At 43.8% G+C, this 23069-nt stretch overlaps 2 protein-coding genes across 5 annotated transcripts in view; one reads left to right on the top strand and one right to left on the bottom strand.

Annotated features, from left to right (window-relative positions):
- NUP98 (nucleoporin 98 and 96 precursor) overlaps positions 1-8320 on the bottom strand; it is a 102159-nt gene extending 93839 nt beyond the window's left edge. The window contains exon 1 of one of the 2 annotated variants that reach the window (XM_067466404.1): positions 8108-8320. The gene's annotated coding sequence lies outside the window, so the exon portion shown is untranslated. The remainder of the gene's footprint in view (positions 1-8107) is intronic. The other variant, XM_067466405.1, reaches the window with a different exon arrangement.
- A 218-nt stretch (positions 8321-8538) lies between these two features.
- The window catches only part of PGAP2 (post-GPI attachment to proteins 2), a 36079-nt gene continuing 21548 nt past the window's right edge, over positions 8539-23069 (top strand). Inside the window, exons 1-2 of one of the 3 annotated variants that reach the window (XM_060771324.2) lie at positions 8539-8747; positions 14838-14980. The gene's annotated coding sequence lies outside the window, so the exon portion shown is untranslated. Of the gene's footprint in view, positions 8748-14837; positions 14981-22564; positions 22713-23069 lie in introns of those variants that run through there. The other 2 variants (XM_060771326.2, XM_060771327.2) reach the window with 2 other exon arrangements.

The following is a 23069-nucleotide window of genomic DNA, read 5'->3' as shown; positions in this document are numbered from 1 at the left end:
AAATAAAGTAATGAGAAAGTGTTTGTTTGTAATATATGTAATGTCTTTATGCTTGTGGGTCAACAGTATGTCTTGCTGTTTTTTGTCATGTTGATGTGGAGATGGTCTGGTTTGCCCACCCTGGAACATGCAACATATTATTGTCCTTCTTTAGGGCTCCCTTTCAAATCTATGGTACTATATCTGTGTGTGCGTGAATCATATCTATCTATCTATATCTAGGGCTGGATGGCACTTTGTCAGGAGGACTTTGATTACGTTTTCTTGCCCTGGTGAAGGGAGTTCGACTGGATGGCCTTAAGTATTTTCTGTTGGTCATGGGGGTTCTGTGTGGGAAGTTTGCCCCGATTCTGTTGTCCGTGGGGTTCAGAAGGCTCTTTGATTGAAGGTGAACTGTGAATCCCAGTCACTACAACTCCCAAATGTCAAGGTCTATTTTCCCCAAACTCCATCTGTGTTCATATTTGGGCGTATTGAGTGCATGTGCCAAGTTTGGTCCAGATCCATCATTGTTTGAGTCCACAGTGCTCTCTGGATGGAGGTGAACTACAACTCCCAAACTCAAAGTCAATGCCCACCAAACACTGGTAGTATTTTCTGTTGGTCATGGGAGGCCTGTGTGCCAAGTTTGGTTCAACTCCATTGGTGGAGTTCAGAATGCTCTTTGATTGTAGGTGAACTATAAATCCCAGCAACTCTAACTCCCAAACGACAAAATCATAATTTTTCGAGTGATGGTCACTCCTTGTGTGGTGAGACGTTTTGTTGCCAAATTTGGTGGGGGGTTTTTTGTTCATTGGTTCTTTTGTTTTTAAGATACTCATTATGCACAGAGCATTTCTATATATATAGATAAATAAATAAATATAATAATAATAATAATAATAATGTGATATCTAGGAGATGGGAGCCACATCTAACACAAAGTTAAGTTGTATTTCAAATACACCTCATACATGTAACCAAAATGCAATTTCATAATAGTTTTTAACAATTTTGCTCCTCAAACAAAGTTTGTATACACAGAACCATGAGAAAGCAAAGAACAACAGGTGGATAATTTAGGAAGACTTTGGATTTCTAGATAAGAATAAAAACCATGTATCTACATGAATATGATTTACCTTGCACTCTATGGTTTTTTCTTCATCCCCTAAGAACCCTAACCTTGGTTTTTGCTTCACGTAACCTATTTTACACATTACATAACCCACCAGCTCTCTTCCATCCCTGTTTGTTTTGATTAGCAGGAGGAGTTTCAAGGTTTCAGGCTGAAATCACAGGTAGCCCTGCTCCAGAAGGGCCTTTAACTGGATATGCCTAGGGCTGAAGCTGAACGCTTCTGCATGACAAATATTTCTGTTATGAGAAAAGTATGTGCCTGAAATATATTGCTTCTTGCTCATGAGGCCCTGAATGGCTTGGGATAGGTTGATTCCTCAAACAGCTTCCTTCAATAGGAACCTGACTGTATGAGATCCTATTTTGAGGTTTCATTCCATGTTTCCTCACCAAGAGGTCAAACTGCCTCTGATCTCAAGGCATCCTCCTTCAGAGAAAACAACTCTACAAGGAAACAGCAACAGAGAAATTCATCAAGTAGTTCAATTACATCATCCATAGCTTAAAGGGGGAACTTTTTAATTCTCAAGACCTAAATTAACAAACTCATTAATGAAACATCTGTACTACTACTCAGCTATTAATTATTACAGATAAATTAAAAATCAAATTTTGACTCAATGTTTTTAATTCCCTCTGGCCCATCGACTTCTGCCTCCCACCCAAAGCATTAATTATGATGTTCTCGGCAGTATTCCTTGAGAGATTCACTTCCAATTCGTGAATAAAGACTTGATCTCAGTACAAGTATTATCCATCTCAGGAATGCAAGGATGTCTGCGAGAATGGCCCACTGTTGACTGTTAAGAGCCACTCCTAAGGTCATGCTACTTCCACCTTTTAACTCTGAACTCTCAGTGGTGGCCCCTCACCTATGGAATTCACTCCCCGGGGAAATTAGATCAGCGACATCCCTCCTTTCCTTTAGAAAGAAATTAAAAACATGGATTTGGGACCAGGCGCTTGGGCAATCTGGCAGATAAATAAAGGACTACGACAACCGATAGGAATAGACAATGTAGAATGAAATATGGACTCTGAGTTGGCGAATGCTGAGCTGAGATTGGACTGTGACATATATTGAATCTTTTTTAACTGTTATAACTGTTTTAATTGCTGTTTTATTCGTTTATCTGTATTATTGTGTAGGCATCAAATTGTGCCTTTTTGTAAGCCGCCCTGAGTCCCCCCTCGGGGGTTGAGAAGGGCAGGGTAGAAGTACACAAAATAAAATAATAAATAAATACGAAATAAACTCTCCCTGACCGGAATGATTATAAACACTCACTTACTCTACCCACCCAAACACATGTACAATCACCTAGCAGTTGAGGTAATGCATCTCTGATAACACAGACTAAATTTCCAAAAAGCTTCTGATGAAAACACAATATATTAAGTTCTTCAGATACACAAAGGTCCCATTATTCTCCCTGCAACAAACAGACGTGAGCCATTCCAGTAGAACATCATAATAAACACACATATGAATTTACAGATATATTTGCTTTTTATATTACATTTTAAATGTTGAATTGTTTTTATAATTGTTTTAACTGTATTTTAATATTTGTTTTAACTGTATTTTGATATTTGTTATGGCATCGAATCTCTGCCGACTGTGAACCGCCTTGAGTCGCCTATGGCTTAGAAAAGCAGTATACAAATGCGGTAAACAAAATAATAAATAAATATGAATGTGGCTGATCCCCAGCTCCACTATTTTAAAAACCTATACACAGATCAATCAGCAAAATTAGCATTAATTACCAGCCTCACACTTGGGAAGATGGGAAGGGTTCAAGTTTACAGGTTGTTGTTATTATTATTATTATTTAAAACTTTTATATTCCGATCTTCTCAACCTCCGTAGAGGGACTCAGACTGGCTTACAGCAAGAATTCAATGCTAATAGTACAATCTAAAAACATCATATAATAACGTGTTAAAATACATATCGATTAAAAGTACAAATAAGCCAAATCGCCAAGATAAAATCATGTCCAACTCAGTCCGAATGTGTGATCAATAACTTTGTTCTGTAGCCAGTTTCAGCCATTACTCTGGGAATGCTTCCTTCCATAGCCAGGATTTCACCAGCCTCCTGAAGGACAGGAGGGAGGGGGCAGATCTGATCTCAATCGGGAGAGAGTTCCATAGCCAAGGGGCCACCACAGAAAAGGCTCTGTCTCTCGTTCCCGCCATTAGTTAGTCCCAATGACAGTAGATGCCTTAAAGCAAAGGGTGGGCCATCAAGGCTTTATATTTGTGGCCCTGAACCCACACCATACCAATTTTTCTGAACTAAAAAAAAGAACCCCAGCAAGCTTCCTCTCCCAAAGCCTCCAGGAACAGCAGAAACCCTCTGCAATTACTAGCAGCTCCTTCTGCACTATTTAACACAAAAAACTACTTTCCAAAACCAGAAGCAAATCTCTGTCTACTTCCAGCCAGCCTGTTGCCAGACCAAGTCCACTCATCCAACACTTCCTTAAAACAGGCAACACATAAGCAAATCTCACCACTGTTTTGGTAAGTCTCCTCTATCCAGAACAAACAATGTGACTCTCGATGAGGCCACCTCAGCAATCCCTTAGCCCCAAACTTCTCTGCTTGAAGGAGGGCCTCATCTTTCCCCTCCCTTCTTCTTCTATGACTTCCCATTGCCCACCCCATGTTCAACATTGAGAGGCCAGAGAGTTCCTTGCAAATTGTGCCAGAAATTTCATTGGGAAATGAGTCCAGGCTTCGACGCAAAAATTTGAGAAATGCAGACGAGCTGGAATGTGTAAATGGTGAAAGGTCTGAAAACCAGGTGGCTGAGGGAGTGGAGTACATTCAGCCTGGAAAAAAAGAGGGCTGAGAGAAGGAGCCATGCTTAAACATTTGAAAGGAGGCCACATTAAAGAGAAAGGAAGCATAATGGAATCAAACTCTAGGAGAAGAGATTCCACTAAACATTAGGAAGAACTTCCTGATGATTGGAGGTGTTTGATTGTGGAATATTCTGCAGGTGAAGGTTTTGGAACAGATGCTGGATGACCATCTGTTGTGAGAGCTTGGATTGGATCTTCCTGACTGGAAGATGAGGGCTGGACTGGACGGCCTTAAGGGGGTCCCTTGCAACTCTAGGTGCTTGGAGTCTTGTTTGATAATAGTATTAATAATAACAGCAACAACAATAATAAAGAGCCGTTCAGCAGTGGAACTCTCTGCCCCAAAGTGTGGTGGAGGCTCCTTCTATGGAAGCTTTTAAGCAGAGGCTTGGTGGCCATCTGTCGGGGGTGCTTTGAATGCAATTTTCCTGCTACTTGATTCTATGAAATATATTACCCACGTCTCCTTGCGGCTAGAGGCAAGGGGACAACAGGGTTAAAACAGGGAGGTGAAATATAAAATATAATATAGGGCTCATTGTTCTATGTTTGCTTTTATACATTTGTTATAATACTGCTGTTGTATGTTGTTTTATGTTATCATTACATATTTAATGTGTTATATTTTAATTATGCTGTTTAGGTTTGTCCCCACGTAAGCCGCCTCGAGTCCCTTCGGGGAGATGGAGGCCGAGTACAAAAATAAAGTTATTATTATATTATTATTAATATATACACACACATAAGATATACACAGACTACTCTAGAAACTTCATTTTTGTGACTGTCACAAACTAGATTGAATTGGTTGAAACTTAAGGTGAAAAGGGAGCAGGCTTGCTGTCTGCTGCCCTGGAAACTAGGACTAAGAGCAATGGTTTCAAATTACAGGAAAGGGGATTCCACCTAAACATTAGGAGGAACTTCCTGACTGTAAGAAGAGTTGTTCAGCAGTGGAACTCTCTGCCTCGGAGTGTGGTGGAAGTGTCTTCATTGGAGGCTTTTGAATATCTGTCAGGGGTACTTTGTGCTTTCTCTTGCATGGCAGGGGATTGGACTGGACTGAAAAACTATAGCTAAATGTGCTGCAGGATGTCCCACCAAAACAAAGTTTTTGCAGTTTAATAAACTTTCCCTGTGTTTTTATGACAGAACCAATTAGGAAATAACATTTATAACCCAGGAACAAAAACTGTGTTACATATATTATTATTGTGTTTTTCCGTGTTTTTATGACTGATGGTCACTCATTGGCCTGATAGGTGTCTTGTGTCCAAATTTGGTGTCAATTCGCTCAGTGGTTAAATATAAATATAACACATTGTATATAATATGCAGTATTAAATATAATAATACAACACAGTAATAATTTATATAATAATAAAAATTAATATATTTAATATAATATATGTTATAATTAATATAACAATCATATTATAATAATATAGTAATATGTATTATAATAATCATTAAAATTAAATAGTTAATATAATAATAAAATCTATATAAATAAAAATGTTATTATTATTATACTAATATTGTGCTATGCTAATAATATAATATATTGTATGAATATATATCTTGTAAGCCGCTCTGAGTCCCCTTCGAGGTGAGAAGGGCGGCATATAAATGGTGTAAATAAATAAATAAAATAAATAATATATATCATAATAATAAATATATTTATTATTATTATTACTATTATTAAACTTTATTTGTACCCCGCTAGCATCTCCCGAAGGACTTGATGTGGCTTACAAAGGCCAAGGCCTCAACACAACAACAGCAAAACAGTAACAATACAGTTTAAAGCAAATTAAAACATAAGCAATAACAAAACAATACATAAATTATGCAATAAAAACCAGGGCCGGGCCAGTGATGGGTATAGGTTAAAAAAGTGCTGGGTGTGGCAGGTGGTATTTTGGATTTCCGGGCAAGTGCAGAGTGCAGAGAGTCTTAAACTCTAATAAAGTGCTTCTGGGAGTAGTGCTGGAGATTATCCTATTCCGGAAAGGCACATCGGAATAGCCAGGTCTTCAAATTCTTCCTAAAGACTGCCAGCGTGGGTGCTAGTCTAATGTCTTTGGGGAGGGTGTTCCAGAGTCAGGGGGCCAGCACAGAGAAGGCCCTGTCCCTCATCCCCACCAAACGCGCCTGCGACGCAGGTGGGATCGCGAGCAGGGCCTCTCTGGATGAACGGAGGGAGCGCGTGGGTTCGTAGATGGAGATGCGGTCACGCAGGTAGGCAGGTCCCAAACCGTTTAGGGCTTTGTAGGTAAGCACCTGCACCTTGAATTGGGTTCGGTAGATAACCGGCAGCCAATGGAACTCCTTAAACAGGAGGGTTGACCTCTCTCTGTAAGGAGCGCCAGTTAACATCCTGGCTGCTGCCCGTTGGACCAGTTGGAACTTCTGAGCCGTTTTCAAGGGCAGCCCCACGTAGAGCGCATTACAGTAATCCAATCTAGAGGTGACCAAGGCATGGACCACCCCGGCCAGGTCAGCCTTCGCGAGGTACAGTCGCAGTTGGCGCACGAGTCTCAAATACAAATACAGTAAAGAATAAATAAATAAATAAATAAAGCTTGTATGAAAATATATCTTGTAAGCTGCTCTGAGTCCCCTTTGGGGTGAGAAGGGCAGCATATAAATGGTGTAAATAAATGATAAATAAATAGTATATATCATAATAATAAATATATATAATATAAATAATACAATATGCAGTATAACAATAAATATTAAATATGTATCATAACATAACAACGAATCATAATACATCGGCCATCTGTCAGGAGTGTTTGGATGGGTCTTTCTTGGGGGGTCTGTTTGGATGGCCTTTGGGGGCCCCTTCTCTTTCCTTTTCTCTACATTGGCAGTCTTCAGAAAGAACTTGAAGACCTGGCTGTTCCGATGTGCCTTTCCAGATTAGGAATCTCCAATACCAAGTCCTAGAAGCACTTTAGTAGAATTAAGATTGCTGCACACCGCACACTGCACTTACTTATAATCCTACATACCTCCTGCCACACCAGCACTTTTAATCTTGCACCTATCACTCTGGCCCGGCCCAGTTTTATCGTGTCTTTCGAAAGAAGGTTAAAACCTGGCTCTTTGAGCAAGCGTTTGGCTAATCAGTGCAATCGAACATAGGATGACGGTAAATTGAACATAGGAATGGCACAAGGATTATGAGACCGGATTTTGCTTTGTGATCGAGGCATTATGAATGATTAATTGTGTATTTGTTATTGTGTATGATGTGTTTTAACTGTTATTGTTGTGTTAATTTACATTGTGTAAACCGCATTGAGTCGCCTAATTAGGTTGAGAAACGCGGTATAGAAATAAAGCAAATAATAATAATAATATTGTTTTTATTGTTGTTGTTCATACTGCTTAACTGTTTTTGATTTGCTTTAGGTGTTGTATTGTGTTTTGAGGCCTTGGCCTATGTAAGCCGCATCGAGTCCTTCGGGAGATGCTAGCGGGGTACAAATAAAGTTATAATAATATTACTAAAATAGTTAATATAATAATAAAATCTATATAAATAAAATTATTATTATTATTATTATACTGATATTGTGCTATGGTAACTGTTTATTAATTGTGTAATGTGTTAGGTTGTTAACTGTTTCTATACTGTAGCACTGAATTTTTGCTGTTTGTATTTGCTGTGAACCGCTGTGAGTCGCCTTCGGGCTGAGAAGTAAGATTAATAAATAAATAAATAAAATGGTAATAATATAACATAATGTATGAAAATATATCTTGTAAGCTGCTCTGAGTCTCCTTCGAGATGAGAAGGGTGGCATATAAATAAGTAAATAATATATATCACAATAATAAATAAAATAAATAAATAATATATATATATATATATATATATATATATATATATCATAAGTATATTTAAAATAAATAATATATTATACAGTATAACAATAAATATATTAAATATGTATCATAACATAACAAGTAATCATAATACACCGGCCATCTGTCGGGAGTGTTTGGATGGGTCTTTCTTGGGGGGTCTGTTTGGATGGCCTTTGGGGGCCCCTTCCCTTCCCTCCCTCCCTCCCTGTGGGCCCGGCCTTTACCCGCTCGTGGGCCTGGAGGCGCCGGAGAAGGCAGGGCCCTCGCCCGGCTCTCCTCCCGCTCCTCCCGCGGCGGCCTCTCCTTCTCCTCCTCCTCCTCCTCTTCCGCGGGCCAAGAGTCTCCTCAGAAGCCGCGCCTCAGAAGCACCAGCAACGACGACAAGGAACGACGCCTCCTTCTCTTCTCCTCCTCACGCGAGAAGCGGTTGCGGGCTGCGTCAGGAGCACGCACGGCGACGCACGGGCCGTCCTACGTCACCGCCGCCTCCCATTGGCCCGTCGCAGTCTCCACCTCCCCGTGGAAAAGAGCGCCATTGGCCGGGCCTCAAGTTGAGACAGAATCCTCGCCCTTGATTGGACGCGCTGCCGACCAATCGGATTCCGTTTTCCTTACATCGCAAACGGGGATTGGAGAGGAAGGAGAGGAACTAAAAACAAGGAGAGGAAGAAGTGGCTTCCTGGAAGTGGGCGGGGCTAATATCTCCCCCGACTCATTGGGTTGGCCTGCGGGTATCCATGGCAACCTGCTTCAAGGAAAAAAGGCGCCTGGGAGCGGAGACTAGGCCGCGATTTCCCCTCAAGGCCCCGGTTGGGCCTAACGAGGCGGGCCGAGCGAGGAAGGGCCCCGCGGTCGGCGGCAGCGGTGAGTGGCGAAGCGCGGAGACCATTCGGTCATTGGTTAAATGTGAATGTTGCCACTGGCCACCTTGGTTAGCCTTGAATGGCCTTGCAGCATCAAAGCCTGGCAGCTTCCTGCCTGTTTATTAGCATTGAATGGCCTTGCAGCTTCAAAGCCTGGCAGTTTCCTGGCTGTTTATTAGCATTGAGTGGCCTTGTAGCTTCAAAGCCTGGCTGCTTCCTGCCTGTATCTGTGGAAGGTCCAGGGTGGGAGAAAGAACTCTTGTCTGCTGGAGGCAAGTGTGAATGTTTCCATTGGCCATTTCATTAGCCTCAAATGACCTTGCAGCTTCAAAGCCTGGCTGCTTCCTGCCTGTTTATATATCTGTAGAAGGGCCAGGGTGGGAGAAAGAACTCTTGCCTGTTGGAGGAAAGTGTGAATGTTTCCATTGGCCACATTGATCAGCGTTGAATGGCCTTGCAGCTTCAAAACCTGGCTACTTCCTGCCTGTTTATTAGTATTGAATGGCCTTGCAGCTTCAAAGCCTGGCTGCTTCCTGCCTGTTTATATATCTGTGGAAGGTCCAGTGTGGGAGAAAGGACTCTTGTCTGCTGGAGGGAAGTGTGAATGTTTCCATTGGCCACTTCGATTAGCATTGAATGGCCTTGCAGATTCAAAGCCTGGCTGCTTCCTGCCTGTTCATATATCTCTGGAAGTTCCAGGGTGGGAGAAAGAACTCTTGTCTGCAGGATGCAAGTTTGAATGTTTCCATGGGCCACCTTCATTAGTATTGAATGGCCTTGCAACTTCAAAGCCTGGCTGCTTCCTGCCTGATTATGTATTTGTGGAAGGTCCCGGGTGAGAGAAAGAACTCTTGTCTGTTGGAGGCAAGTGTGAATGTTTCCATTGGCCACCTTGATTAGCATTGAATGGCCTTGCGGCTTCAAAGCCTGGCTGCTTCCTGCCTTATTATATATTTGTGTGTGTGTGTGTGTGTGTGTGTGTGTATAGTAAGCTGCTCTGAGACCCCTTTGGTGTGAGAAGGTTGATATATATAATACTACTACTAATAATATTTATTATTATATAATAATAATAATATGATATTATAATTACATGTTTTATATTACATGTAATATTACTAATAATATGGTATAGTACAATATGGAAATATATAATACTGATATTGAAGTATGCTAATAGAATAATAGAATCCTAGAGTTGGAAGAGACGTGGTGGGCCATCATCCAGTCCAGCCCCATTCTGCCAAGAAGCAGGAATATTGCATTCAAAGCACCCCTGACAGATGGCCATCCAGCCCCTGTTTAAAAGCCTCCAAAGAAGGAGCCTCCACCACACTCCACTGCTGAACGGCTCTCACAGACAGGAAGTTCTTCCTCATGTTCAGATGGAATCTCCTTTCTTGTAGTTTAAAGCCATTGTTCCATTGCGTCCTAGTCTCCAGGGAAGCAGAAAACATCTCTCTCCTTCCCATGGATCAGAGCATGGCGGGTGAAACAGACTCCTCAGGTCTGCCACACTTTGAGCATTATTAGATTGAGTCTTTTATAGGAATGTTCTGCTGATGTCGTCCCAAAGTTGCAAAATAATGACCGTCGTCTTCCATCCTGGCTCCATCTCAGTTTCCCAGCAAGATGTTGATCTTCTTGATTGGTGTTGACAAACACAAGACTTGTGTTGACTTCCTTCTTAACATAAGGAATGTTGTAAACATTTCTCTTAACCTGAAATAATCATTGACACAGTCCTTATCACAGTTTACTTTTCAGTTCTCATTAGCAGGTTTTAATCATAGTCCAGCAAGTAGTTATGTTATGAACCCAAAGAGGTTCCTGTTCTTTTGTGCAGAGTGTTCAAGGAATAGAATCATAGAATCATAGAATAATCATTGTCACAGTCCTTATCATAGTTTACTTTTCAGTTCTCATTAGCAGGTTTTAATCACAGTCCAACAAGTAGTTATGTTATGAACCCAAAGAGGTTCCTGTTCTTTTGTTCAGTGTTCAAAGAATAGTAATGCAGTTTAGACCAATGAGACACTTCAGAGACCAAATTTGGTTTTGACCCTATTCATGTAACATTTATTGAAATACAATAATCACAGAATCATATCAGAATCACATCAAGGGAGAGCTCTCGTGCACACACACATTCATGCATACACACAGGTAAAGATGATCAGTCTTTTCCAAGGAGGTGCGGACGCTCCGTTGCCTTGGATCAGGAAGCGTGCATGTTCTTGGGGTCCGCTGCATTAAATAGGCCAAAATCCATTTTTCCTATTTTTAATAATCAAGCTGTTCCATCCCTTTTAAGTCCCGTACTTTTCAAGTTCAGGACATCCACGTGACTTATGGGGTACACCTGCACACTCCTTACACTCCTTACACGCTCGGCCGCACACCTTATTGTTCATTGTCATTCAGCTATGCCTTGCTGCTTCCTCGCTTCGACTGCCAAGTCCAACCCATAATATCATGCTTTGCACGGACACCATGTTGTAGTTTCTTCAGGCCGGTTCTTCTTCTACATGCATTCAAACATTCATTCCTTACAGTTAGTCATTGCAAACATTTCCTTAACTTGAAAGAACCATTGTCACAGTCCTTATCACGGTTTACTTTTCAGTTCTCATTAGCAACTTTTAATTACAATCCAGCAAGCAAATTTAGTCATTGCAGGCCTTAATATTATACTGGTGCTCCCAAAATTATTAACTCCATCCATACATTCTTCCATTTATTCCCACACATATATTAAATCCACATTGATCAAATCTGCAATGATATTTTCGTGACAACTTCAGCCCTCCCTCCAGTTGTTTTGGACTTTAGCTCCCACAATTCTTAACAACTGTTAAACAAGCTAGGATTTCTGGGAGCTGACGTCCAAAACATCTGGAGGAGCAATTGAGAAACTCTTCACTAAGGAAACCCATAGTTTAAGAAGCCGTGGGCCAGGGAGCAGGGGTTGAGGCTGCAGAGGGAAAATAATTGGCTGCTGCTGCCTGTTTGCTTTGGAGAGGGCTACATTAGGGTTACTTACTTAGGTGATCCCTCGTTGGCCGAGTAGGATAGTCTTCCAGGATCAGTATTCTGGTGGGTCCGTGGGTGGCTGTGAAGCCCTATTCTTGACCTGCATCTTCTCCCATAGTGAGGGCATCAGTTTCTAGGTGGAAGGCAGTCTTGGTCAGGGTTGGCGTGATGCACCTTCCTCTTGACACGTTTCTCTCTTTCGCCCTCCATTCGTGCCTCTTCAAATTCTACAGCACTGCTGGTCACAGCTGACCTCCAGCTGGAGCGCTCAAGAGCCAGGGCTTCCCAGTTCTCGGTGTCTATGCCATGGTATTCCCTGTAGTAACCTACGGATGTGAGAGCTGGACCTTAGGGAAGGCTGAGCGAAGGAAGATCGATGCTTTTGAGCTGTGGTGCTGGAGGAAAGTTCTGAGAGTGCCTTGGACTGCGAGAAGATCCAACCAGTCCATCCTCCAGGAAATAAAGCCCGACTGCTCACTGGAGGGAAAGATACTAGAGACAAAGTTGAAGTACTTTGGCCACATCATGAGGAGACAGGAAAGCCTGGAGAAGACAATGATGCTGGGGAAAGTGGAAGGCAAAAGGAAGAGGGGCCGACCAAGGGAAAGATGGATGGATGGCATCCTTGAAGTGACTGGACTGACCTTGAAGGAGCTGGGGGTGGTGACGGCCGACAGGGAGCTCTGGCGTGGGCTGGTCCAGGAGGTCACAAAGAGTCGGAGATGACTGAACGAATGAACAACAACAACAACAACTTGAGCCCATCTTTCAATCTCTTTTCCTGCCCACCAACATTCCATTTTCTGTTCTTGAGTTTGGAGTAGAGCAACTGCTTTGGGAGACGGTGGTTGGGTATTCGGACAACATGGCCGGTCCAGTGGAGTTGATAGTGGAGGAGCATTGCTTCAATGCTGGTGGTCTTTGCTTCTTCCAGCACGCTGACATTTGTCTGCCTGTCTTCCCAAGAGATTTGCAGGATTTTTCGGAAGTAGCACTGATGGAATCGTTCCAGGAGTTGCATGTGACGTCTGTAGACAGTCCACATCTCGCAGGCATATAGCAGGTTTGGGAGGACAATAGCTTTATAAACAAACCCCTTGGTCTCCCTACGGATGTTCCAGTCCTCAAACACTCTCTGCTTCATTCGGAAAAAATGCTGCACTCACAGAGCTCAGGTGTTGTTGTATTTCGGTGTCAATGTTGACGTCTGTAGATAGTCCACGTTTCACAGGTGTATAGCAGGTTTGGAAGGACAAAACAATCCCCTTGGTATCCCTATGGATATCCCAGTCCTCAAACACTCTCTGCTTCATTTGGAAAAATGCTGCACTCACAGAGCTCAGGTGGTGTTGTATTTCGGTGTCAATGTTGACGTCTGTAGATAGTCCACGTTTCACAGGTGTATAATGGGGTTGGGAGGACAATAGCTTTATAAACAAGCACCTTGGTATCCCTATGGATGTCCCAGTCCTCATTCGGGAAAATGCTGCACTCGCAGAGCTCAGGTGATGTTGTATTTTGGTGTCGATGTTGACTTTGGTGGAGAGGTGGCTGCCAAGGGAGTGGAAATGGTCAACATTTTCTAGTGTTACACCATTAAGCTGTATTTCTGGCATTGGGGAGGGATTGGCTGGTGACTGCTGGAAGAGCACTTTGGTTTTCTTAATAATAATAATAATAATAATAATACTTTATTTATACCCCGCTACCATCTCCCTCAGGACTCGGTGCGGCTTACAAGAGGCCGAGCGCAAATACATCATAAAACATAACAACAACAAACAACAATAAATAACTCATAACAAAGCAAACAATACAACAATGACACAACACATTTTAAACACCTGTGGCAGGGCCAAATGTAAGGATTAAAATTTTAAAAATGCTGGGCATGTTCAAGGGAAATAGGACAGATATTTTAGGGATAGGTGGGCATGCAGACAATTCTAGTCTCTCATAAAGTTCATATAGGACGTATTGCTTAGGATTTCTTATTCTGGGAAGGCACACTGGAACATCCACGTTTTCAAGCTCCTTCTAAAGACTGCCGACGTTGGGGCCTGCCTGATGTCCTTGGGGAGGGAGTTCCAAAGTCGTGGGGCCACCACCGAGAAGGCCCTGTCCCTCATTCCCACCAATCGCGCTTGCGAAGTAGGTGGGATCGTGAGCAGGGCCTCTCCAGATGAACGAAGAGATCATGTGGGTTCGTATACAGAAATGCGGTCACGCAGGTAGATTCTTGATATTCAATGACAGGCCGAGCTTCTCAAGCCCCAGTCTGTTTCCCCAGGTATGTGGCCCAGGTTTGCTCACATTAGATTAACACAAAAGACAGCTGATTCGGCTTAAAAAAGATATAGGATCCATTAAATAAACAATCCTATTGAAAACCCTAATTTGAAACAGTTTGGGGACATAGCAGCATCCCTTCCTTGCTTGGGATGCTACTTGTTGCCATTGAATGTCCAGAAACCCACATCTGACCCTGTTCTGAAAGGCAGCAGTTTCCAGATAGATCTGTCTCTGAAGCCAACACAATGGAAAGGGCTTGGGCACGCTATGACCAACCTCTCCACAAGAGGTTTCTGCAACGCCATCACATTTGTGCACCCCAGGCTCTATGGGACACACCCTCGGCCCAGGAGGGAGGTTGATTCAAAGCCAGAGATTGACCACCCTTCACCTGGAACTCATACACAATGGACTTAACCAGGGAGAAGAATCCCAAGAACACTTTGCGTGCGACTTGAGGAAGCGAACTCCAGACTGCAGAGGCTTATGCTGAAGGAAAGCCCATTAACCTTTTCCCAGGGATCATTAGGCTGTCTGCTTTCCAGGGCCAAACGGTCAGCCCAGGGTCACTTCCTCCTCCTTGAGACGCAGAAGAGTGTGGTCAGTGGCCAGCGGGCAGGACAGCCTCCCCGGGGGGTGGTCAAGCTCTTTATGTGCAGTTATTTACAGCCAATAATCTCATCAGTGGACCCTGGTCCTTTAATAAATGGACTGTCTTAACTGGGCTGGCAGATTGAAAGGTACCATTGGCTTTTCCTACTCACAGATTCAACCATCCACGGGAACAAAATATTTGGGGACGAAATCAAAGAAGCAGACCTTGATTTTGCCATTTATTATAAAGAGCTCTATTTTACTACGTCATTTATACTGATGGACTTGAGCACCTCGAGCCATGAGGAGAGACCGGTAAGAAATATTATTATGTCATAAGTACTTTTTAAAACATTAAATAGGTTCTTTTATTCTGCTTTCAGTGAGACAGGTTGCATGAGGCACTTCCAGAGAAAGAAGTAGACACAGACTCCAGTACTGGGTTTTATAATAATTACTGTATATACTCAAGTATAAGCCTAGTTTTTCAGTCCTTTTTTTAGGCTGAAAAAGTCTTCCCCGGCTTATACTCGAGTCAATGTTCTTTATTATTTTACTTTATTGTTATTATTATTATTACATTTCATATTTTATTATTGTTGTTATTACTACATTTATTATTTTATTCTATTATTACTGTTATTACATTCCATTATTTTACTCTATTATTATTATTATTATTATTATTATTTTACTCTATTTATTATTATTGGAGGGCATGTAAGCATATTTACATTGAAGAAGGTTAGAATAATGATTTAATCAGAGTTGGACAGTCTCATCTTGAATTATAGTTTTATGTAAATATTCAAAATCATTTAACCTAAGGATGCCTAAATTAATATAATTTTACTGGTATCTATTTTTATTTTGAAATTTACCAGTAGCTGCTGCATTTCCCACCCTCGGCTTATATTCGAGTCAATCCATTTTCCCAGGTTTTTTGGTAAAATTAGGTGCCTCGGCTTATATTTGGGTCGGCTTATACTCGAGTATATACGGGATTTTGTTTTTTTGTATTATGTGTTTTACTGTATTGTATTCTATTTTTAAAAGGGCTTGGCCTCCTGTTTAGCTGCCCTGAGTCCCCATTGGGAAGATGGTGGTGGGTATAAATAAAGATTATTATTATTAGCTTGTGAGCCAGCTGCGCCCGTACCTTGGGAAGTCTGACTTGGCCACAGTAGTCCACGCTCTGGTTACATCCCGTCTAGACTACTGCAATGCTCTCTACGTGGGGTTGCCTTTGAAGACCACTCAGAAGCTTCAATTGGTTCAACGTTCGGCAGCCATGATACTAACAGGAGCGGCACTCAGGGAGCATACAACTCCACTGTTGCGCCAACTCCACTGGCTACCAATTTGCTACCAGGCACAATTCAAAGTTCTGGCGTTGGCCTATAAAGCCCTAAACGGTTCTGGCCCAAATTACCTATCTGAATGCATCTCCGCCTACGAACCCACTAGGATTTTAAGATCTTCTGGGGAGGCCCTGCTCTCGATCCTGCCTGCAACACAGGCACGTTTGGCGGGGACGAGGGACAGGGCCTTCTCAGTGGTGGCCCCTCGGCTGTGGAACGCCCTTCCTACGGACATTAGATCGGCCCCCTCATTAGTGGTATTTCGGAGAAAAGTGAAAACCTGGTTATTTGAACAGGCGTTTGGATAGGCAATGCAATGAATATAGGAAAACGGAACTACAGATGACGAGCTGGATCATGATTCTAGTTATGAGATGTTAATGAGTTGTTTACTGATGTGTAATTACTTAGTATATTATTGTGTTAATTGTTTTTAAATGGTTTGTATGATGCTAGCATTGAATTTTTGCTCCTGCTGTTGTTAACCGCGTTGAGCTGCCTAAAGGCTGAGAAACTGCGGTATACAAATAAAGTAAGTAAATAAATATTACATTATTATTATTATTATTAAGAGGAGGTGGCTGTTCATGATAGTGTTCAGTTGGTCTGACACACAAGTTGTTTTTCCACCAAGAGTTCATCAAATCAGCAATGTCAACAGTTAATCATTTGTTTCAAGTCTCATCAGCAATTTTTAATTACAGTCCATTAGTTCTTCACCTGTTCCTTGTACGTTTCCAGGCCTCTTTCCTTAGAATGGTATCTTCAGCCCAATTAGGCTGCATTTGTACAACTTTCATACAATGTCACTCAAACTATACGTTTTTTTCATCACATTATTACAATTGGGTTGTTGTAGGTTTTTTCAGGCTATATGGCCATGTTCTAGAGGCATTCTCTCCTGACGTTTCGCCTGCATCTATGGCAAGCATCCTCAGAGGTAGTGAGGATGCTTGCCATAGATGCAGGCGAAACGTCAAGAGAGAATGCCTACAACAACCCAGTGATTCTGGCCATGAAAGACTTCGACAATACGTTATTACTATTATTGTTATCGTTATCATCTACAGATTTGTGTATCTGCGGTGGACTTGGGACCAAACCCCAGCAGATACTGACAACTTCAAAATACTTTCCCCAAGCATTTTAGATCAGAGATATGCAACCTGACCCTGAGTAGGAGATTCAGGCAATGTCTTCCATGCCTGCTACTAAAAACACAGACATTCCCCCACAAACCTTAGCCAGCTGTTTTGTGCACTTTAACCGATTTGATTTTGTAAAAATGGGAAAAAATATCTTTAAATGGATCTGAGAGGCTGGTGAATGTGTACAAGGGATCCATGGGTGCTTTGGTGAGCTCTGGGTGCTAAGTTTGGAGACTGCAACTGCAGGTGCAATTGGTGGGGACGAGGGAGAGGGCTTTCTCGGTGGTGGCCCCCTAACTCTGGAACTCACTTACCAAGGACATCAGGCATGCCCCAACATTGGCAATCTTTAGGAGGAGCCTAAAGCAATATGTCCTCAGAATGCACTTTACTATTGGATTAGGTTGGACTGCGCTCCCCCATTTTTTAAAACCCTACACCAGATTTATCCTACCTTGTTCGTGCCCAGCATTTATTTTTTAAATTTTCAATTATTACATTTGGCCCAGCCATTGGTTTTTAAATCTTTGTGTGTTATTGTTTATTGTTTATATGTGATTTATATTAATTGTATTGTATTTATTGTTTTTGTTTACTGCTTTCTTTTTGTTTTTATTGATGTGTTGTTGGGCTTAGGCTCATGTAAGCTGCTCCAAGTCCCTTGGGGAGATATTTATTTCATTTGTCGTGTCAGGGCAACCAGTCAATGGTTTTACATTTCTAACAGAACAAAACGAACAAACAGACAAAATACAAAATTTGCGAGTTTGGTAGTTAATTAAATGTCCTTTGACCAGTATCTGGCCACTTGGAGTGCCTCTGGTGTTGCTGCAAGAAGGTCCTCCCTTGTGCATGTGGCAGAGCTCAGGTTGCATTGCAGCAGGTGGTCAGTGGTTTGTTCTTCTCCGCATTCGCATGTCGTGGATTCCACTTTGTGGCCCCATTTCTTGAGGTTGGCTCTGCATCTCGTGGTGCCAGAGCGCAGTCTGTTCAGCGCCTTCCAAGTCGCATCCAGTCCTCTGTGTGCCCAGGGGGGAGTCTCTCCTTTTGCATCAGCCATTGGTTGAGGTTCTGGGTTTGAGCCTGCCACTTTTGGACTCTTGCTTGCTGAGGCGTTCCAGCGAGTGTCTCTGTAGATCTTAGAAAACTATTTCTGGATTTAAGTCGTTGACGTGCTGGCTGATATCCAAACAGGGGATGAGCTGGAGATGTCTCTGCCTTGGTCCTTTCACTATTGGCTGCTACTTCCCGGCGGATGTCAGGTGGTGCAATACCAGCTAGACAGTGTAATTTCCCCAGTGGTGTAGAGCGCAGACATCCCGTGATAATGCCACATGTCTCATTAAGAGCCACATCCACTGTTTTAGCGTGGTGAGATGTGTTCCACACTGGGCATGCATACTCAGCAGCAGAGTAGCATAGCGCAAGGGCAGATGTCTTCATTGTGTCTGGTTGCGATCCCCAGGTTGTGCCAGTCAGCTTTCGTATGATATTGTTTCTAGCACCCACTTTTTGCTTGATGTTCAGCAGTGGCCTTGGGGAGATGATGGCGGGGTATAAATAAAGTATTATTATTATTATTATTATTATTATTATTATTGCCTTTAAGGCACCATAAAACACCTTGTCATGTTTATGCCCTCAGGGAGTGATGATAGCTGGAATAAGCCATGCTTCTGGTAAAGTACATTGAACTTTCTGTAACCACTGGGCTTTGGTTCCAGGATCACCTGTGTATACAAAAATCTGTGCATGCTGAAATCCCAATTTATACAATGGGAAACTGGCCAGATGCGCTGTACCGCAAGCACCTGGGTTTGAATGTGTCCACCTGAGGGTGGGGAACCGTGACAGTGTGGGGTTTCTGCTGGTGTACCGTCCACCCCGCGACCCAGTAGTTTCCCTGTCTGAGCTAGCGGAGGTAGTTTCTAATTCGGCCCTGATCTCCCAGCACTTGGTGGTGTTGGGAGATTTTAACATTCATGCTGAGACTTCCTTGTCAGGCGCAGCTCAGGACTTTATGGCCGCCATGACGACCATGGGACTGTCGCAAATTATATCAGGACCCACCCATCAGGCTGGACACACTCTTGACCTAGTCTTTGTAGCGGACAGTGGAATGATCAGAGTGGAAGAACAAAACATCCTTCCAGTGTCATGGTCAGATCATTATCTGGTTAGCTTTAGGCTTGCTGCGACCCCTAACCTTCGCAGGGGTGGAGGACAAATTAAGATGGTCCGCCCCAGGAGACTGATGGATCCGGATGGTTTCCTGAGGAATCTTGGGGTTCTTCCTGCCATGGAACCTGGCGATCCTGTTGACGCCTTGGTCGATCTTTACAACAAGGAGATGTCCAGGGTGATAAATACGATCGCTCCCGAACGCCCCATCTCGCTGCGTCATGACAGGCCGTCTCCTTGGTTTACCGGGGAGTTGGTTGTGATGAAGCACACGAGAAGGGGGCTAGAGCGCAAGTGGAGGAAATCTCGGGACGTGTCTGATCAAGCACGGGCTAAGGCCTCTCTTAAGGCATACTCCGTGGCTATACGGGCGGCCAGGGAATCTTTCACGACCGCCCGGATAGCGTCTGCAACAAATAGGTCATCAGAACTGTTTCGGGTTGTTGGGGAGCTCCTTCACCCACCTGTGGTGGAGGAGACCCCTGACGACCCAGCAGCTCGGTGTTGCGATTTCGCACACCACTTTGCAGGCAAGGTTGCCCAGATACGTCTTGAGCTTGACTCCAATTCTATCGCAGTGCCAGGGGAGGTGACCGAGGCATCTGCTTGTCCAATTTTGTGGGATTCTTTTCGGCTTGTTCTTCCTGAGACCGTGGGGGAGGTTCTTGGGGCGGTGAGGGCGACCACCTCGGCTCTTGACCCTTGCCCATCCTGGCTTATTAAATCTGCCAAGGAGGGGTTGGTTGATTGGTTTGTGTTGATCATCAATGCATCGTTGGAGCAAGGGATCTTTCCATCCAGCTTGAAACAGGCTGTGGTTCGTCCACTCCTGAAGAAGTCATCCCTTGACTCTACGGTGCTGAACAACTACAGACCGATTTCCAACCTCCCTTTCTTGGGTAAGGTGCTGGAGCGGGTGGTTGCCCTCCAGCTCCAGAGCTTCCTGGATGACATCAATTACCTGGATCGGGCACAGTCTGGTTTCAGGCCTGGTCATGGCACCGAGACAGCCTTGGTCGCCTTGGTGGATGACCTCCGTAGAGGACTGGACAGGGGGAGTGTAACCCTGCTGGTCCTCTTGGACATCTCAGCGGCTTTCGATACCATCGATCATGGTATCCTTCTGGGTCGGCTCTCGGGGATGGGCCTTGGGGGCACGGTTCTATCGTGGCTCCGGTCCTTCCTGGAGGGACGAACCCAGATGGTGAAGCTGGGAGATGCCTGCTCGGACCCCTGGCCTTTGACCTGTGGGGTCCCGCAAGGCTCTATTCTATCTCCCATGCTTTTCAACATCTACATGAAACCGTTGGGAGAGGTCATCCGGAGTTTTGGAGTTGGGTGCCATCTCTACGCAGATGACGCACAACTCTACTACTCTTTTCCACCTAATTCCAAGGAGGCCTCTCAGGTGCTAGACGAGTGCCTGGCCGCTGTGTCTATCTGGATGAGGACGAACAAGCTGAAGATCAATCCCGACAAGACAGAGGTCCTCCTGGTTGATCGTAAACCAGACCGGGGTATAGGGTGGCAACCTGTGTTGGACGGGGTTACACTCCCCCTGAAGCCACAGGTCCGCAGCTTGGGAGTCCTCCTGGATTCATCGCTTACGCTTGAGGCTCAGGCGTCGGCGGTGGCCGGGGGGGCTTTTGCACAACTGAGACTTGTGCGCCAGCTGCGTCCGTACCTCGCGAAGGCTGATCTGGCCGGGGTGGTCCATGCCTTAGTCACCTCTAGATTGGACTACTGCAATGCGCTCTACGTAGGGCTGCCCTTGAAAACGGCTCGGAAATTCCAACTGGTTCAACGGGCAGCAGCCAGGATATTAACTGGGGCCCCTTACAGAGAGAGGTCAACCCTCCTGTTCAAGGAGCTCCACTGGCTGCCGTTTATTTACCGAGCCCAATTTAAGGTGCAGGTGCTTACCTACAAAGCCCTGAACGGTTTGGGACCATCCTACCTTCGAGACCGCATCACAGTCTACGAACCCACACGCTCGCTCCGGTCATCAGGAGAGGCCCTGCTCGTGATTCCACCCGCCTCACAGGCGCGTTTGGTGGGGACGCGGGACAGGGCCTTCTCTGTGGTGGCCCCCCGCCTCTGGAATGCCCTCCCGAAAGATCTCAGACAGGCCCCCACCTTGGCGGTTTTTAGAAAAAACCTGAAAACCTGGCTATTCCAACGTGCCTTCTCAGATTAGGAACCCCACTATCAAAGCCCAGAAGCACTTTAGTAGAGCCAAGACCATTCTCAACGCACACCGCACTTTTACTTTAATCTCATATCCCCCGACACTTTTTCAGCACTTTTAACCCTGTACCCCACTCCAGCCGGCTCAGTTTCTTTTTAATATGTCCTGTTGTATTGTGTATTGCCACTGTTCTCTGCTTTAACTGTTTTATTTGCTATGTTTTGTATTGTTGTATTGTTGTATTGTGTTGTGCTGGGTTCCGGCCTGTTGTGAGCCGCATCGAATCCCTTTGGGAGATGCTAGCGGGGTACAAATAAAGTTTAATAAAATAATAATAATAATATCATAGTGTTGTGTTGTCGAAGGCTTTCCTGGCTGGAATCTCTGGTTTGCTGTGAGTTTTCCAGGATGAGCAACACTCAAAAAACAGGGGAATTTCAGACAGGAAACAGTCAGGGCCAGCTATCACCTCCTAACAAAGGAGTCCCCCAGGCAGGAATCATCCATTAAATGCTAATCAAGGTGGCGAATTGCAGCATGCACACTTGCCTCCAACAGACAAGAGTTCTTTCTCCCACCCTGGACATTCCAGCGATACATAAGTCTCACTTGCCTAGTTTTCAACAAACCTCACAACCTCTGAGGATGCCTGCCATAGATGTGGGCGAAACATCAGGATTGCATGCTTCTGGGACATGGGCAGACAGCCTGGAAAACTCATGACAACGCTATAATAGTGTTCCTTATAAAAATGACAAAACCAACGTTTGCTATTCTGGATTTATATATATATATATATATTCAAGCCATGAATGTAGAATCCGTGGGTATGGAAGGCTGACATTATATGTGTGCCCACCTTCCCACATCCACCGCATAGGGAAGTGCAGTAGAACCCGAGGCACTTTTTGCCACTTGTGAAGAGTCAGAAGAACCAGGTTTGTGAATGAAGAGACCTTCCCAGAGAGGTGTGTCTGTGGGAGGCCTGCACAACAGGAAACTCCTCTTTGGAGGAGACTCCCAGTTGGACACACCTAGTTATGCAAACATCAGGTTACCTTTCGGGCCTCCTTGTGGGAAAGACGGCACCATCTCACCTTTCTTTGTCTCGGTTGAGGAGAAGGGCGAGCTCTTGATTTAAGGAAGAGTTGCCCACCTCCTCCCAGAGGGTGAGTCCAGCTTCTTTTTTACCTGGGGCACAGGTGCAAACCTGGGCCCTCCCCTCCAGGTGTTTTGGACTTCAACTCCCACAATTCCCAGATTCTTGGAGGAAGAATGGAGAAATGTGTGTATAAGAGGGAAAGCAAGACCGATAAAGAGAGGTTTCATCACCTTTAATTTTCTGAAAATCAGGTTAATAGATCATCATATCAATTATGAGCTATGCTAATAATATAATATATTGTATGCTGCACATATAATATTGATAATAATATTATAGTGTCATACAATATAATATTAATACAAGAATTATATCTTTTGTATTACATGTAATATTACTAATAATATTATAGTATGGTGTTATA

The sequence above is a fragment of the Anolis sagrei genome, chromosome 3 (assembly GCF_037176765.1).
Source record: "Anolis sagrei isolate rAnoSag1 chromosome 3, rAnoSag1.mat, whole genome shotgun sequence".
NCBI classification, from domain to species: Eukaryota; Metazoa; Chordata; class Lepidosauria; order Squamata; family Dactyloidae; genus Anolis; species Anolis sagrei.
Note: the sequence above shows the minus strand (reverse complement) of the source record. Positions and strands in the feature narration are given on the sequence as shown.